The sequence below is a fragment of the Macrobrachium nipponense genome, chromosome 28 (assembly GCF_015104395.2).
Source record: "Macrobrachium nipponense isolate FS-2020 chromosome 28, ASM1510439v2, whole genome shotgun sequence".
Taxonomy (NCBI): domain Eukaryota; kingdom Metazoa; phylum Arthropoda; class Malacostraca; order Decapoda; family Palaemonidae; genus Macrobrachium; species Macrobrachium nipponense.
Window position 1 is genome coordinate 36,887,421 of NC_087217.1, and position 16,586 is coordinate 36,904,006.

Genomic DNA, 16,586 nt, shown 5'->3' on the forward strand with positions numbered 1-16,586 from the left:
GAGTTATGAGTGTGTTGCAATCTCCCATGTTTGTGCACGTTGCAAATTCTTCCGTGTCTCCAGCACCAGGGCCTATTTGTCGATGTAAGGATCTCAAGGCACCTGTCAAGAGATCGAAAGTTGTGAGAGTGGAAATAGTGCAGGAGGAGTGTTTGTCTGTCCCTCCTCTTGATGCTTCCCAAGTTTCGACTTCGAGAGATTCTTGTTCTATTTCGATTGATAGAGACACTTCACCTTTGCACGTACGTGCGTCCTCCCTGCACATGCGCGTACATGGCCATGTACGAGGGTCATCTATTGGGAGTGTGCATAGTGATGTTCCTAGTGTTGTGGTTTGTTCGTCGCAGGAGTTGGTGCTTGGATCCAGCCCAGACAGGTTGGTTGGCGTTTCGGGCTGTTGGCTGCTGGCTCTTCTGTTGGTGTACACGAAGAAGGTGCATTGGATAAGCCTGCACATTCTTCTCGTCGTCAGTCTCCATTGCCAGAGCAGGAGGAGGGAGACACACGAGAGTTTTTGTCTTCCATTTCCGAAGTTGTCGATCTCATTCGTGGGTTCAACAATTTGGAGAGTAGGGCTCAGGCTCATTCGTCTTTCGCTCCTTCCTGCTTGGAATCCTTGCTGGGAGCTACGCAAGATCCCAAGTCATCGTTTTAACATCCCTTACTGGGGCATTGGCCAAGATAGCATCTGACAGGTCCCCAGAGGGGTTGGTGAGTGCTTCTCCCCTTGCCAGTTTGTTGCAGTCTGGGGGCAAGGCCTTCTTGTATCTTGCACACCTCAGTGTCAATTTATGGGCCAATCTTCTCCTGATTAGAAGAGACTTGGCTTTGTCCAGGATAGAAAGATTGGTTGACCCTGAGTCCTTGTTGGCAGTGAGGAATGGGGATTTTTGGAATCTCGGTTTCTGTTCCCTCGGACTGAGCTGGAGGATGTGATAGACCGATGCTGGACTGACACAAAGGACAGATTAGTGCATCAGGCTGTGTCAAAGTCAAGAGTTTTGTCCTCGGAGACACGGTCCCCCTTGCCCAGCAGCGGTCACGAAGATCGTCGCCTGGTAGGCCGTCAAGGAGTTCGGTTTCTGCAGGGCCTTCCTGTTCATCCCAGTCTAGGTCAGAGCACCAACGTCCCTATCTCTCCCACTCTTTCAAGTCGAGAAGGGGCCCCAGGGGCAAAGGTAAAGGGGGTTGTCGATAGGTTAGGCACCTCTCCCTCTCCTGTGCCATGGGTTGTTGGGGGGGGGGGGGGGATGTCTGGCAGGCTAGTGGGCCAAGTGGCAGGGTTATGGGGTGGAGAAGTGGGTAGTAGATGTCTTTCGGGTGGGGTATCTACTGCCATTTGACCACTCTCCCCTGCTCTCTGACAAGCCTCTGCTCAGGAGGGTGTATCCCCCAGATTCTCTGAAGTTCATGGCTCTCCGGGAGGAAATGCAGAAGATGCTGGCCAAGGAAAACGAGGTTGAAGAGGGAGACCCCGCAATCAGTGTTGGCAGCTGTGATGGAAAGCGACTTCATGCTGTCGATAGATTTGAAGGATGCATATTTCCAGATCTCTATTCATCCGCTGTCTAGGAAGTTCCTGCACTTCTCTCTCGGAGACAAGGTCTTCGAGTTCAGAGTCCTGTGCTTAGGGCTGACCACAACCCTTCAGGTGTTCACAAGGGTCTTCTCTTTCATCTCAAGTTGGGCCCATGCTCAGGGGATCCGTTTGCTGAGGTACCTCGACATTTGGTTGGTCTTGGCAGGTTTCAGGGAGAAGCTGCTGCAGGACAGAGATTGTCTGCTTCGGTTTTGTCTGGAACTGGGCATTGTGGTGAACCAAGAGAAGTGAAACCTCGTACCCAGTCAAAGGATCCTTTATCTGGGCATGGTCATCGATACAGCAGTTTCAAGGGTTTTCCCGTCGAATCAGAGGTTGGAGAAGTTGTGAGTGGTGGCATGCAACTTCTTGTCACAACCACATCAGTCAGCTCATCAGTGGCAGGTTCTTCTGGGAATTTTGTCTTCTCTGGAGAAGCTGGTCCCTCATGGGCAACTACATCTTCGGTCTCTGCAATGGAGACAGGGAATTCTGGTCTGTGGCAGGGGACTCACTCCTAATAAGGGTTCCTCTGTCTCTAGAAGTGAGAGAGAAGACCTTCGTTGGTGGCTAGACAACCGAAATCTCTTGAAGGGTGTTCCTCTGTGTTCTCTTCCCCCAGACTTCCTTCTGTTTTCAGACTCCTCTCTTGCAGGTTGGGGTGCTCATTTAGGCGGCCTTGTTGCCTCGGGCATTTGGAGTCTGGCATTTGGAGTTTGGAGGACAAGCAGCATCATATCAACTCTTAGAGTTAAAGGCAGCCTTTCTGGGTCTGAGGGAATTTCTGGAGAAAGTAGAGGGTCATTCTGTTGTTCTCATGTCAGACAACACCACGGTAGTTGCTTATGTGAACAGGGAAGGGGGCCTGGTTTCATGTCAACTTCACGCCTTGACAGTCGGGGTTCACCAGTGGGTGGTCAGCAATTCGGTAGAGCTCAGCCAGGTATATCCTAGGCAGAAGGAATGTGGTCGCAGACAAGCTCAGTCATTGGGATCAGATCCAAGGCACAGGTAGTAGCAGAAAAGCTCTTCCAGGTTTGCAACCCAGTTCAACAGGAAATGGAGATATTCTGTCTGGTGGTTTTGAATCCTCTGGTGTTAGCAAATGGGCGATTTACTGTGATTGGTGTCGTAAACAGGGTTTTTTTTCCACTTGGAAACTCTATTCAGCACATAGCAGACTTTCTGACCTTCCTCAGAGGTGAAAAAGGTTTGCCTGTTTCTGCCTTTAGAGGCTACAGGGCAGCCCTGAGTTTAGTGTTACGTATTGGAGGTATCGACATCTCCTCATCCTGGGAACTTTCCTTGCTAGATAATGGGTTTTAGCAATTGAGTTCTCCTAGAGATCTCAAGCCCCCAAAGTGGGATGTTTCCTTGGTCCTGAGAAGTTTCACCAAAGCTCCATATGAGACTTTGTGTCGTTCGTCGGACAGACTTGACACTCAAAACCGTTTCCCTCCTGGCCTTGACATCTTCGAAGAGAGTTGGGGAGTTACACGGTCTGAGCTATGATGTGAAGCACACCAGGGGTTGGGGGTCAGTGTCCTTCGAATTTGTCCCAGAATTTGTGGCTAAGACCCAGAATCCCTCAGTGCACAATGATAGGTTCACCTCCTTTTCCATTCCATCACTGAATAACTTTGTGAGCAGTGATTCTCAAGAGCTTTTGATATGTCCTGTCGGGGCTCTGCATTGCCACTTTAAAATTAAAAGGACACGGCACCTTAGGCCAGGCTGTTGTAGGCATTTTGATAGCACGGGGTATATGAAGAAAGTGTCCAAGAATACAATCTCTTTGGATACGGGAAGCCATCAGACAGGCATACTTGATGCTTGATGATTCCGCCACCACATCTGTGCAGGCTAGAGCACATGACGTTATTGGTATTGGTCCCTTTCTGGCTTTCAAGAAGAATTTGGCTGTTCATAGAGTGCTGAGCGCTGGTACTTAGTTACGTCAGTCCATGTTCACCTCCTATCCTAAGGATGTTGCCCACAGATCTATGGATAAGTTTTCCCTGGGTCCTGTGGTGGCTGCCCAACAGGTTGTGTAACTCATTGCCATTAATAGGGCACATTTGTGTCTTACCTAAGATGATTGTGTGGATGAGAGAATTAGTGAGTTGGCTGGTCTCTTTCTTTCTCTTGTGCCTTTCCTTCTTCCTTTGGGTAGGTTGAGGAATAGACACGTCATTTCTGTATATACAATGATTCATCCCATATATCATTGTATGTCGCTCAGTGACTGAGTTGTTGGATATCAATGTATCTAGCTTCTCACAGGCATCACTCCCTCTGCGGTAGACATTTCTTCTGGAGCTGGACTTTTGGGTAGGTTCCCCAGCCAGTTTAGGATGTCTGTACTTCCCTCCCAGTCTAAGTCTATCCAGTTGTTAAGACTGAAGGTTTGTTTGTGTATGATCAAATGACAAATTTTCGAAGACAATTTGTATTTTTCATAGCTACAAACATGAGGTCTAATGTTGTACTGCCCACTTCTAGCCGCCCCTCTGTCTTCCTAAAGACATCCTGGGTTGGGAAAGACTGAACGCTATAGTGTGGGTGAATGGTGCTTGACCACTTTTCACCTGATATACGCACTCATTGCCAGATCTCACAAGATTCCTTGCTTTTCATCTGCGATTTAACTGGATCCAGCTAGGCACTAGAAAATTGTTAAGACCTCAGGTTTGTTGCCATAAAAAATACAAATTATCTTAGAAAATTTGTCATAATAATAATAATAATAATAACAATAAAATAATAATAATAATAATAATAATAATAATAATAATAATAATATGTGGCGCCGTGGCAGAGTGGGTTAGGTCGTCAGTCGACAGGTTAAGCAACATTGGGGCTGGTCAGTCGTTGGATGGGTGACCGCTCTCCTTGGCGTTGATTCCTTGGGAAAGGATCTTTACCATAATTTCCTCAGTCTACTCAGCTGTAAATAAGTACCTATCCCTGATGAGGTAGGGTCCAGCTATGGGTTAAATAGCAAAACTCAGCAATGATGGAAAGAAATGAAGGAATAAACAACGACGACGTAAATGGAATCTCTGGCAACAGAGGAGCTTTATCCAGCAGCCAGGTATTCAACCCAGTTAAAGGGGAAGACGGTCAGGTACTTGGAGGTCGTCATCCAGCAACTGACCACCACAACGACAGTAACCAACAGCCTGAAATTGGAGCTACAGAAGCAAGCCAAAGGAAGAAGTGGACAAGAGAAGAAAATAAGGAAATATGGAGATGCTACATCAGAAGCAACCCGACGGAGAGAGGATACAGAAGAAGGTTGGTGAACATCTGGAATGAGAGGAATAACACCCCCCAAACAGAACAGAGGCTGGCAGACCAAGTAAGAAACATAAAGAAAGAGAACTGGCTCTCCCCAACAGAAAGAGAAGAACTGGAAAGGGAAATGTCACACGACAACGAATTACACGAAGACGAACTGAGAGACGATGCCACAGAAGACGACAGGGATGATAGGTATCAAACAATGACACACGAAGAAACACCGACGAAGTAACAGAGAGGACGGAATGGGTAGAAAAGATTAGACAATGGATGGAACCAGATACAGAGAGAACAAAGATCCCCTCCATGAAAGCCTACAATGCCAAGAAATTAAGGGAGAAAACAAGTGGGGTCAATGAAATAATGGGCATAATACACACCACCAGTATCACAGAAACAAATAACTTGGCATATGCAGGAGCAAGATTAGTAGCAGAAATGATGGGGATACGAACACCAACACCACCAGCACATCCAACCCAACAGAAACCAAAACAGCAACCTCCTTGGAAAAGGCGCCTGGAAAAGCAAATCATGGTGATGAGATCTGACTTGAGTAAACTGAAAGAGATGGTAGAAAAAAGGCTAAAAAGCAAGAAAACAAGGGAGGAACTCAACGAGAAATACAAAGTACAAGAGAGGGGACTAAACAACACAATAGAAGATGTAAAATAGAGGCTTGAGGCCAAAGCACATAAGATCCAACGGTACATGAATAGGAATAAGGGATACCAACAGAACAAACTATTCAGAACCAACCAGAAAAGACTATACAGCCAACTAAGAGGGGAAGACGACCACCAAGAAATTCCTGAAGCCGAAAGTAAGAGACTCTGGGAAAACATATGGAGCAATCCGGTATCACACAACAAACATGCAACATGGCTCCAGGAAGTCAAGGAAGAAGAAACAGGGAGAATAAAACAAAGATTCACAGAGATCACGTCAGACATCAACTAAAGAAAATGTCAAACTGGAAAGGCCCAGGTCCCGATGAAGTCCATGTCTTAGTCGTTTCGCTTTTGCGAAAGACTGTTTGTATTTTCTTACGACTGTCATTCATAAGCATTCTGGTTCCTTCTTTCTCCTATGTGATATCTTAGTAGAGTGGTTCTTCTTAAAGTAAAGGAGATGATTCAAACGGATAAGTTGAATAATAGTAGAACAACTTTATTACTGAACTCCATAACAAGAGAGACAGTTCGGTCGTGAGACCGTTCCGTTTTATCGCTAGAAATGAACTGACTTCTTAGAGCATCACGTTGATAGCGAAACATTAGCTATCTCAGCGATTCACATAAAAACATACGTAGTCCGCCGGCTCGGAAGTTACAAGTTTCCGGCGCAGGTTAACAGGTCAACCGCGTCTCATGGAAGTTGTTATGAAAAGTTATCAGTAATGCAAAACGATGACATTTCCAAACAAACTTAAACCAGGCTACTGCAGACATCGCATAGCGTGATCTAGATTTGCCTTGGTCACGTAGGACCCTCCTAATTCGCCAATGACCTCAGGTCATGGGTTTTTATTTACAGATATGTAATTCTAAAATGTATTTATTACATTAGGCTCGGACAGCTACCATTCAAGCCTTGAATAACAAAAGTTACTTGAAACATGGTTTCTTAGGAGCGTGCTCATAACATATGTTTAGATATAAACATAACAAGTGATTAAATGCATAAAAAGGTTCTGTTACATACCCTTTTTGGACATATTCATAAACAAAGATAAATGCATGGAAAATGTAGATCCATGTTTGATAATAATAATTATTAGGTACCAAAAAAAAAATCAAAAGGTAAAAATCAAAAGGTTAACATGTATACATGAAGATTATGGTAATAGGTAACCTGATTAAGAATAGCGGTTACTGGGAAACACAAACATGATCATGGATAATTGTTAAAGAGTACTTTTCACTCATTGTAATAGATAAATATAAATGTACAATGGTATAACCGTATAAGTGTGTACAGATTAGTATATAGGGCTGGTATATTTTATTAGGTGCCCAAAAAATACTTTTAGGAGTATATTGATATATATATATTGGGCTATAATATTTTATTAGGTGCCCAAGAGATACTTTAAATTGTTCAAATGCAAAGGCGTGAGTTTTTCTTGTCCTACATTATGCCAGCATACAGACCGCTTTTCATACATAACACAATTCCAGACAATTTTCCTAGGCACCAAATGAAATGGCCAGTTTCAGGCGGCCCTGAACGAATACGCCTTTAGCGCAACGGGTACGTCATCTGGAAGTGACAACAAGTTTCCTTGGAGATCCTTCTGTGTACGCCTCAGCCTACGCCAAGCAAAGATGTTGACGGCGATAACCAATATGGCCGTCACGCTGAACACGGCCAGCAGCACGTAGTAACGGTGACGCGTGGTTCATCTCAGCCAGTTGCGTCAAACGATGAGCCACCCGCGCGTTGTATGGGAGACGTAGTGATGGGATAATTGTAGTCGCCCAGGTATAGTTCGCAAAATACGTCTTCTCACGTATTATCGTGTTGACCCGCGACGGTGTAGTTTGTAGATGTCCCCGTACAACCATCAGCTTGCTACAAAGATTGGGGAATGGGCGGTGGTTCCCGTCCGGGCATACGACACTTGAAACGCGTTTTGTCCCCGACTGACACCGGGTACTTGAAAAACCGTCTTTGTCGTATCAGGATCCAGGAGCCATTATTCATTCTGTAATTGAACTTATTACTGTAAAAGGGATAAAGTTTCTTCAGACAACCTTCGCGTGTATGAGAGAGAGAGCCGTTTAGCACTATGCCTAACTCACATGAATCCATTGATATAGGATAGAATTCAAAAGAGTCAGCTGTACAAACTTTATTATTCATGGCTTCTGAACAGTGAGTAAGTTTTCTAAGTCTTTAATGACTGTAAATGATTTCCTATCAGAAGAAATCAGAACATGTCCCGTCAAATTGGATATTACTGGACTTGAGTTATTCGTCATGAAAGTAGGAAACAGTGCTATTTTGTATGATTGCCAAGCATCGAAGAATCAAAAGATATAGTGATCATAATCCTATAATTTTCAACGCTGACTGATATTAGGCTATAATAGAACTCTACTTTATGGGCATCTAATAAAGGAATATAAACCTAGTTTCTCCCATCCGTTCTCCAAAGTTAACGTCAGATCTTTAATAGGCATAAGGTGTGGAGTAACACACCCTTGTTGCTAACGTAATAGCTTCCACATAGTCCTTTGATTTCTCAATAAAATGTGATATTTTGACACGGATATGATCTATTTTTCGAACTATAATAAGCTAACGTAGCCAGCAAATGTTGGACTTCCATAATCTGATCGATATTACTAGAATGTTCGTTCACCAAACTCATTATTTGATTGATTGAAGATACTGGCTGCGAAGTTCAGACAAAGCTAATTCGGTTTTGTGTTGCAAAAAACTCAATTCTTTTATTTTGATTATTTATCTTAAGGCGATTTGAAATTCCTAAACTAGACTCGCAACAGATCCCAAGATGTTTAGTCCAGCAAGAATAAGCGGGTTGCGGCATTCGAGATTATTGTGCCGCACAGACCACATCAGCAAGTCACGAGCAAGTTCCTCTGCCTCAGCGGTTTTATTTTGTATGTCATAAGATAACATTTCCGCGACGCTTAGGGTTTGATCTAGCGAAATCTCTGAGTTGGCATGAAAATGACGTTGGTGCATTTCCTTAAGCGAATGGCAAACCTCATCAGGTCATTCTTTAAGTTAAGGACGTCATCTTCAGGCAAAAATATGGCTTGCATATCCACTTCTATGACTATATTACTCGACACAATAAAAATGTCTTCTGTTCTTTCGATAATCGAGCCATGATTAATTCTATTTCTTTCGTCTTACCGCTCTTCCATACAACAAAGATGTCTGAACACACAATATCACTCCTAACAATAACAGATTCATTTTTGGAAACCTGCAATGAGTAAAATATATGTAATAACTCATGTTAAAGAATATGTTTACATACAAATATGATTGATATATATATATATATAAATTATTATACAAGTTTCATAAATACAACCATTTTTTCCCCTCACTCCATCTACCTTTCTTTAGATTCTGATATGTGCCATGGAAACTATTCTCATATCAGTGGGTTTGGATACATTTTGAACCCTAAATCTATTGGCCGTTAATGTTTCTAAAATGTTAAACTGGCCTTCAAACTTAGGTGTCAGTTTGTAATTTAGACCTTTACGTACGTATACTTGTATGTATACCTGATCGCCCACGGCATATGTAGTTGGCTTAGCTATTTTATCATGATTTCTTTTCATTATAATTTGTGCTTCTTCTAGATTCTTACGAAGTTATATTATATCGACTTATGCTTGCATCCATAACATCCTTTAGAGGATTTGATAAATTAATTGTAGGCGTTAATACATGGAAAGGTGTTCTAGCTGGGATAACCGTACAGTGCCTCGTGCGGTGTCATTTTAATAGACACATGATATGAGTGATTAAGTGTGCTTAGTAACCCGTAAGGTTTTTAAACATTTTAAGGTCCACCCTTAAAATGTTTAAAACCTTACCTTACGATTTGCCCTTTCCACTAGCCCATTAGACTCTGGGTGATAGATCATGGTATTGATTTTCTTTATGCCAAGGAATTCGCACAAGGAGTTAAGGAAATGATTATTGAACTCCCCGCCCGAGTCTGATATAATGGTGTGTGGAATTCCATGTTTACAAATGTAGCACTCGTAAAACTTTCTAGCGCACTCGACTGCGGTTTTTGTTTTAAGCGCTATCAGTTCTGTATATCGAGTCAAGGCATCTATGATTACTAGGAGGTGCTTATTTCCTCTCGTCTGACTCGTAAAATCCTGTTAATAAATCTAAGTGTACTCTTTCAAAGGGTTGATTTGGCACGGGGTAAGCCCCTAGGCTGACAGGTGTCTTCGTGTGCCCTTTGTATTCTTGACAAGTGCGACAATTTTCTATGTGCTTTTTTATATCTGTAAGCATCGTATGCCAATAAAATAAAGATTTGGCTTTCTGTGACATTAGGGAATAACCCCTGGGTGGGTCCATGCAGTGGATTTTCATGCAACCTTTTTATCTTTAAGACAGTGGGTTATGAGTGAGATATGGTTACCACCACCTGGTTGAGTGGGTATGGAGTGAGGATAGGTTAACCACCACCTGGTTGTTATTCAACTGTGGTGTGTTGCGGGTTTTCCTCGTCACGGATCTACACAGGATATTATCTTTGATTATATAATTCTGCTGCTTATACTTTATATATTCCTTTTCCTTCGGATTTCCATTTAACGCAATTATGATTTTTTCTATTTGTTGATCTTTTCTTTGTTCCGTCTGTAATAGTTTAGCACTCCAGCCCAGATCTTCCTGTTCAGATATAGTTTTAACAATGGGCGTGGAGGTTGAGATATCTATTAATTCAGCTTATGGGCGGTAACAAGGGAAAGATGAAGAGGGGTTGCGTGATAATGCGTCAGCAATGATATTTGCTTTCCCAGGTACAAAATACCCGATCCTTGCGCCAAAGTCCTGATGATCATGTGCCACCGAGTTCGCTTAGGGCTGTGACTAAAGCCTTTAAAGAAGTCGGTTAGGGGCTTATGATCAGTGAGAACCTTGACGGGATAACTGTATATTATAAATTTAAAATGCACGAGTGAATTAACAATAGCGAGCCCTTCCTTGTCTATTACTGCATATTTACTTTCGGAAGGTCTCAGTTTACGTGAATAAAAAAAGCTATAGGGAAAAACTGTTTATCATATTGTTGAGCAATACCCACCTACTCCTAGGTCTGAGGCGTCTGTTGCTATAAAGAATTCCTTACCGAAGTCAGGAAATTTCAAGATAGGAGAACGTAACACAGTTCATCTTTCAATTTATTGAACGCCTGTTGGATGATTTTCAGACCATATGAAATCTACGCCCTTTTTTATAAGATCGGTTAGGGGAGCGGCTATGATGGAGTAGTTCCTAATGAACCTCCGGTAATACCCGCTACAGCCTAAAAATTGCTGTATTCTCCTTGACGTTTGTAGGAATCGGGAAGTTACGGATAGCCGATACCTTATCATGGACTACTTTAAGACCTTGACTAGACACCGTGAAACCTAAATAAACTAGTTCTGAAAAAATTTTTAAAAAAATTCACACTTTAATTATCTTTACCCTTAGGTATGCTGCCTTAGTCTTTGTAGCACACTCTAATTTACGTAGATGTTCTTCTAAGGTATTAGAAAAGATTACTAGGTCGTCCATGTAGGCACTAACTCTAATTTTACGTAGATGTTCTTCTAATGTATTAGAAAAGATTACTAGGTCGTCATCCGTAGGCATGTAGGATATCTCCTAACAAGTCTCCAAACACAATGTTTATCATTCTAGTAAAAGTTATAGGAGCACAACGTAAACCAAAAGGCATACGCAAAAATTCATAATGTCCCCTGGCTGTGCTGAAGGCAGTGTATGGGATCCTCTCTTCTTCCAACGGAATCTGATGGAAGCCCTTTAGTAGGTCCAAGCTGGTAAAAATATTTGTTTCCTCATTTAAGCGACGAAAATCGACGCATATCCGCCAAGTTCGATCTTTTTTCGGTACTACTATTAACGGAAAATTATAAGGCTGTTTGATTTCCTAATGACTCTTTCTTTTAGCATTTTACCTACTTCCTCAGTTATCTCATTCGAAATTTCATAGGAAGTCTGTACGAAGGTACATAGATTACTTTCTGTTTGTCCTTTAGCCTTATTTGATGCTCGATGACATCCGTTTTTCCTAAGGTTCCATCCGTAGTGGAAAAAACATCATGATATTCAGTTTAAAATATTCAAAAATTTCTGTGGAATTTCTTCTTCTTGAATGTCCTTATTGATTTTGTTCTTTATAGATTGCAAAAGGGATTCATCCGCAACTGATTGAGCATGATTGATCTCAGCTACGGTAAGAATGCGATGTTTATAAACTTCCACATCCAAGATATGTTGATTTTTGTGGATTACTAAAGTGGTATTCAAATGATTACAGACTTCGATGTGACATTCGTTTTGTTGTGAGCCGACTGTATAAATGGCTTTGGTGTGACGGATAATCCCGTGTGTTTTTCAGAGTTCGGAAAGGATTAACGTTTCAGATCCTGGCAAGGTTTTCTTTACACGCACTAATATGTTCGAAGTTACGTTCGGCTCGAGAGTTTGCGTGCAAGCTGATATTACGGGCGAACGAGAATTCTGTTGGGTCGCATGGATTATTTCTTGGTTTATGAGACAAGTGATTGGTTCTTCAATATATGTTACTACTCTGTCTGTCTCCTTATTATCTAAAACTGATTTTAGGGTATTAGAAGACTTATAGAATTTCCTTTGATATACACGCTGTGTTTTGCAGGGGCTAAGGTAATATTTTGAGTGCCCATAGACGGGTATCCGATAATTACTGCGGGATACTATTAATGTTTTGTACAACGATAAAGGTATCGGAAAACGTGCGCTTACCGACCTTGTACTGAACATGAGTTACTCCTACCACATTTAATTCATTATTTCCTATACCCGAGAGTCTTTTCTGGACTTCTCTATAGGGAAGTTTGAAAAGAGTAAATGATGAGTCCTTAAATCCATGATATTACGTGGACTACCAGAATCAAAGAACAAAGTAAATGATTTATGGTCCAAATTAACTGCATGTAAGGTTGGTCGTAACTCGTCTTGACTTATAATTGCGTGAATTTGTTGCAAATCTACGGGAACCTGCACAGATTTTTTGGATTCGGCCGTGTGTTTCATAGGGAAAAGTCGATTCCTCACAATGATCTGATAAATGATTACACTGATTATTTGATACAAAAAGATGTTTGATATGGATGATAAACATCGTCCCTCCCTCCCCCCTTGGAGCTACTACGTGGTATTTGCTTTGTTAGCACTCCTTGAAAATTCGCTTGACCTTGCAAGTTTGGCTAGACGGCTCAGGAACAGAGGTACCTGAAGCACGATTTGTTTGTTTTTGTTTGGTTTGAGCAGCATTTCCGTTTGCTTGTTTCTTTTTATAGTACTGAGGACCCTTCTTTTTGGGTTTGCATTGGGAAAACTGTTTTGCGTGTTTGTAGGCTTCTGCTGTTGATTCCGCGAGAAGCAACGATTATATGAATGAGTGGAACTATTATGTAATTGAACAAAACGCGTCGACAGTCTGAAATCATGTGACCTGGCCGTTTACAGTTATAACAAACCATCCCTGCAGCTTGATTATTATTATGGACCACGTTTACTTGTTGTGGTTTATTCTCATTTTTTGCAAAAACTTGAGTAAGCGAGGATCAAGGTTGGTACATTTAGACATGTGTTTTTTTGATTTGTTTATACACATCTAATTCCGTACTGTTGGGCTGCATTTTTTTGTCAAAACACCGCACTAACGCTTCAGGCAACATTGCTGTAATGCTCGTGAGGTAAATTAGACGGATAAAATCTTTCACGGCGATTCTGGCACTCGTCACCCACCCGGAGTTACTTAAACTACTTGATATTCATTTAGCCGGTCGGCAATGAGCGCCGCCCGCTCGACAACATTAAGCTGAGTCATAGAGGCTTGGTTAAGGATATTTTCTCAATGCCAATACTACATCTAAAGCCTCTTCACCCCCATACACGGCACGTAACCTAATTTTGAACTCGTCCCATGTAGCCGCCTCTTGGAAAGAAACACCTCTTAGATATGCACTTGCGTCTCCTTTAGCAAAGTCTATGAAAGCTTTTGGCTTCCTGTAATTGTACAGCTGGGTCTGTGATGCTTTTTGCATTTAAATGACCGTCTACGATGAGGATCCATGCCTCAACATTTTGAGGCAGGAACCCATTTGACCCGACCTTGAAAAGGGACAATTGCTGACCTCGCGCTCACGAGCGTCACCACATTCGGGTTGCCAGCCGCAGTAGTTGCTGCAGTAGTTGCCATGTTCACTTTTACTTTTTTCTTATCACTCCTATTCCTTGCGGTCCTATCAAAATATCTATAAGAATACACTCGACCACTACGTAAACGGATATGCAATATACTTGTATAAATGTGTTGCAAGTAATAGGAAAACCCCACAAAACGATAATAGAGTACAGATAATTTGATAAAGATATTATTCAGAGAATTCCTGCAAGAAAACGATTAGGCAAACAACGAGGAAAAAAAAGTGTCTGCGGGCGAGAACTCGTAGTTGAAGATTGATTCTGTAATGACTGAAGATTAAGATGGCGAACAACTCACCTCCTGTAATATTGGACGATCGACTCCTGATGAACACACTTTCACTGAGAAAAAACCTGAATAGATAAAATTCTACTTAGCTTCTGGGTTATATGGGGAAGGATTGTTGACCTGGGATGACGTCACAGTTTCCTCTCTCCCCGCTCCCGCGAACGGAAGTCGTGATGACGTCATGGTCTCCTCTCTTCCTCGCGTTGCATGAAGAAGTCCAAGATTGATGACGTCACAGCCCCCTTCCTCGCGTTTGCTTTCCTCTTGGCCTACTCTTCGCGTCCTTGCTAGTGATCGCGCGTTGTTTCCTTTATGTGTTTCTTCTTTCTGTTGATGTTCAATGCTGCTCTCGTCCGGTGTTGATTCTCGAAGATATGTGACAACAGTCACTCAATCGTTGATGTTGATGCTTGTATTCTTCTCGATGAAGGACATATCTTCGTCTTCATAAAATGTTGCGTTGATTGAAGATCCCGTTTCCTCTGTTTATTATTGACTTATAGCTGGAAGTTGGTGATTGCAGTTCTTCGGTCGGCTGATATGGGTCTTGTTAATGTTATTCTTCGTTAATCTCTGCCACCATTCTTAGTCGTTTCGCTTTTGCGAAAGACTGTTTGTATTTTCTTACGACTGTCATTCGTAAGCATTCTGGTTCCTTCTTTCTCCTATGTGATATCTTAGTAGAGTGATTCTTCTTAAAGTAAAGGAGATGATTCAAACGGATAAGTTGAATAATAGAATAAAATAGAACAACTTTATTACTGAACTCCATAACAAGAGAGACAGTTCGGTCGCGAGACCGTTTCCGTTTTATCGCTAGAAATGAACTGACTTCATATAGCATCACGTTGATAGCGAAACATTAGCTATCTCAGCGATTCACATAAAACACATGTAGTCCGCCATCTCGGAAGTTACAAGTTTCTGGCGCAGGTTAACAGGTCAACCGCTTCCCATGGAAGTTATGAAAAAGTTATCAGAAATGCAAAACGATGACATTTCCAAACAAACTTAAACCAGGCTACTGCAGACATCGCATAGCGTGATCTAGATTTGCCTTGGTCACGTAGGACCCTCCTAATTCGCCAATGACCTCAGGTCATGGGTTTTTATTTACAGATATGTAATTCTAAAATGTATTTATTACACATGGATACTGGCTCAAAAACTTCAAGGCCCTACACCCACGAATAGCAGAACAACTCCAGCATTGTATCTCAAATCACCATGCACCCAAATGGATGACCACAGGAAGGACATCCTTAGTACAAAAAGACAAGAGTAAGGGAAATATAGCCAGTAACTACAGGCCTATCACCTGCCTACCAATAATGTGGAAGTTACTAACAGGTATCTTCAGTGAAAGGCTATACAACTACCTAGAGGAGACAAACACCATCCCCCACCAACAGAAAGGCTGCAGAAGGAAGTGTAGGTGCACAAAAGACCAGCTCCTGATAGACAAAATGGTAATGAAGAACAGTAGGAGAAGGAAAACCAACATAAGCATGGCATGGATACACTATAAGAAAGCCTTCGACATGATACCACACACATGGCTAGTAGAATGCCTGAAAATATATGGGGCAGAGGAAACCACCATCAGCTTCCTCAAAAATACAATGCGCAACGGGAATACAATACTTACAAGCTCTGGAATAAGACTAGCAGAGGTTAATATCAGGAGAGGGATCTTCCAGGGAGACTCACTGTCCCCACTACTCTTTGTAGTAGCCATGATTCCCATGACAAAAGTACTACAGAAGATGGATGCCGGGTACCAACTCAAGAAAAGAGGCAACAGAATTAACCATCTGATGTTCATTGACGACATCAAGCTGTATGGTAAGAGCATCAAGGAAATAGATACCCTAATCCAGACTGTAAGGATTGTATCTGGGGACATCAGGATGGAGTTTTGGAATAGAAAAAATGCGCCTAGTCAACATACAAAAGGGCAAAGTAACAAGAAAACTGAAGGATAAGCTACCAGATGGGAGCAACAACAAACACATAGATGAGACTGGATACAAATACCTGGGAATAATGGAAGGAGGGGATATAAAACACAAAGTTTCTTTACAGTCCAAAACATGTAAAAATTAATATATTCAGTTTTTACATGTTTTGGACTGTAAAGAAACTTTGTAATTTCGGTTAGGGTCAATCTGTTTAGGTTTGTGACCGTGTGATATCCGATAATCCTGGATTATCTCTTTTAATTTTTACCCTTTTGACAATTAACCATCTGGTATTCTTGATCTTGTGTTGTACCTGAGACCTTTCTCTCCAATTGTACCTCATTAACTCCTTGACAATGTCTGAGTAAAGACGAAAGGGCTTGGATTTCTGACTATCATTTTCCTGTGGAATTCGCTTATTTATGAAGTCACGTGCATCTACTGTGATTTCTTAACC

General features: G+C 41.9%; 1 protein-coding gene across 3 annotated transcripts in view; it reads left to right on the forward strand.

Moving 5' to 3' along the window:
* LOC135201666 (6-phosphofructo-2-kinase/fructose-2,6-bisphosphatase 1-like) overlaps positions 1-16,586 on the forward strand; it is a 229,128-nt gene that overhangs the window by 136,110 nt on the left and 76,432 nt on the right. The gene's annotated exons all lie outside the window — the stretch shown is intronic.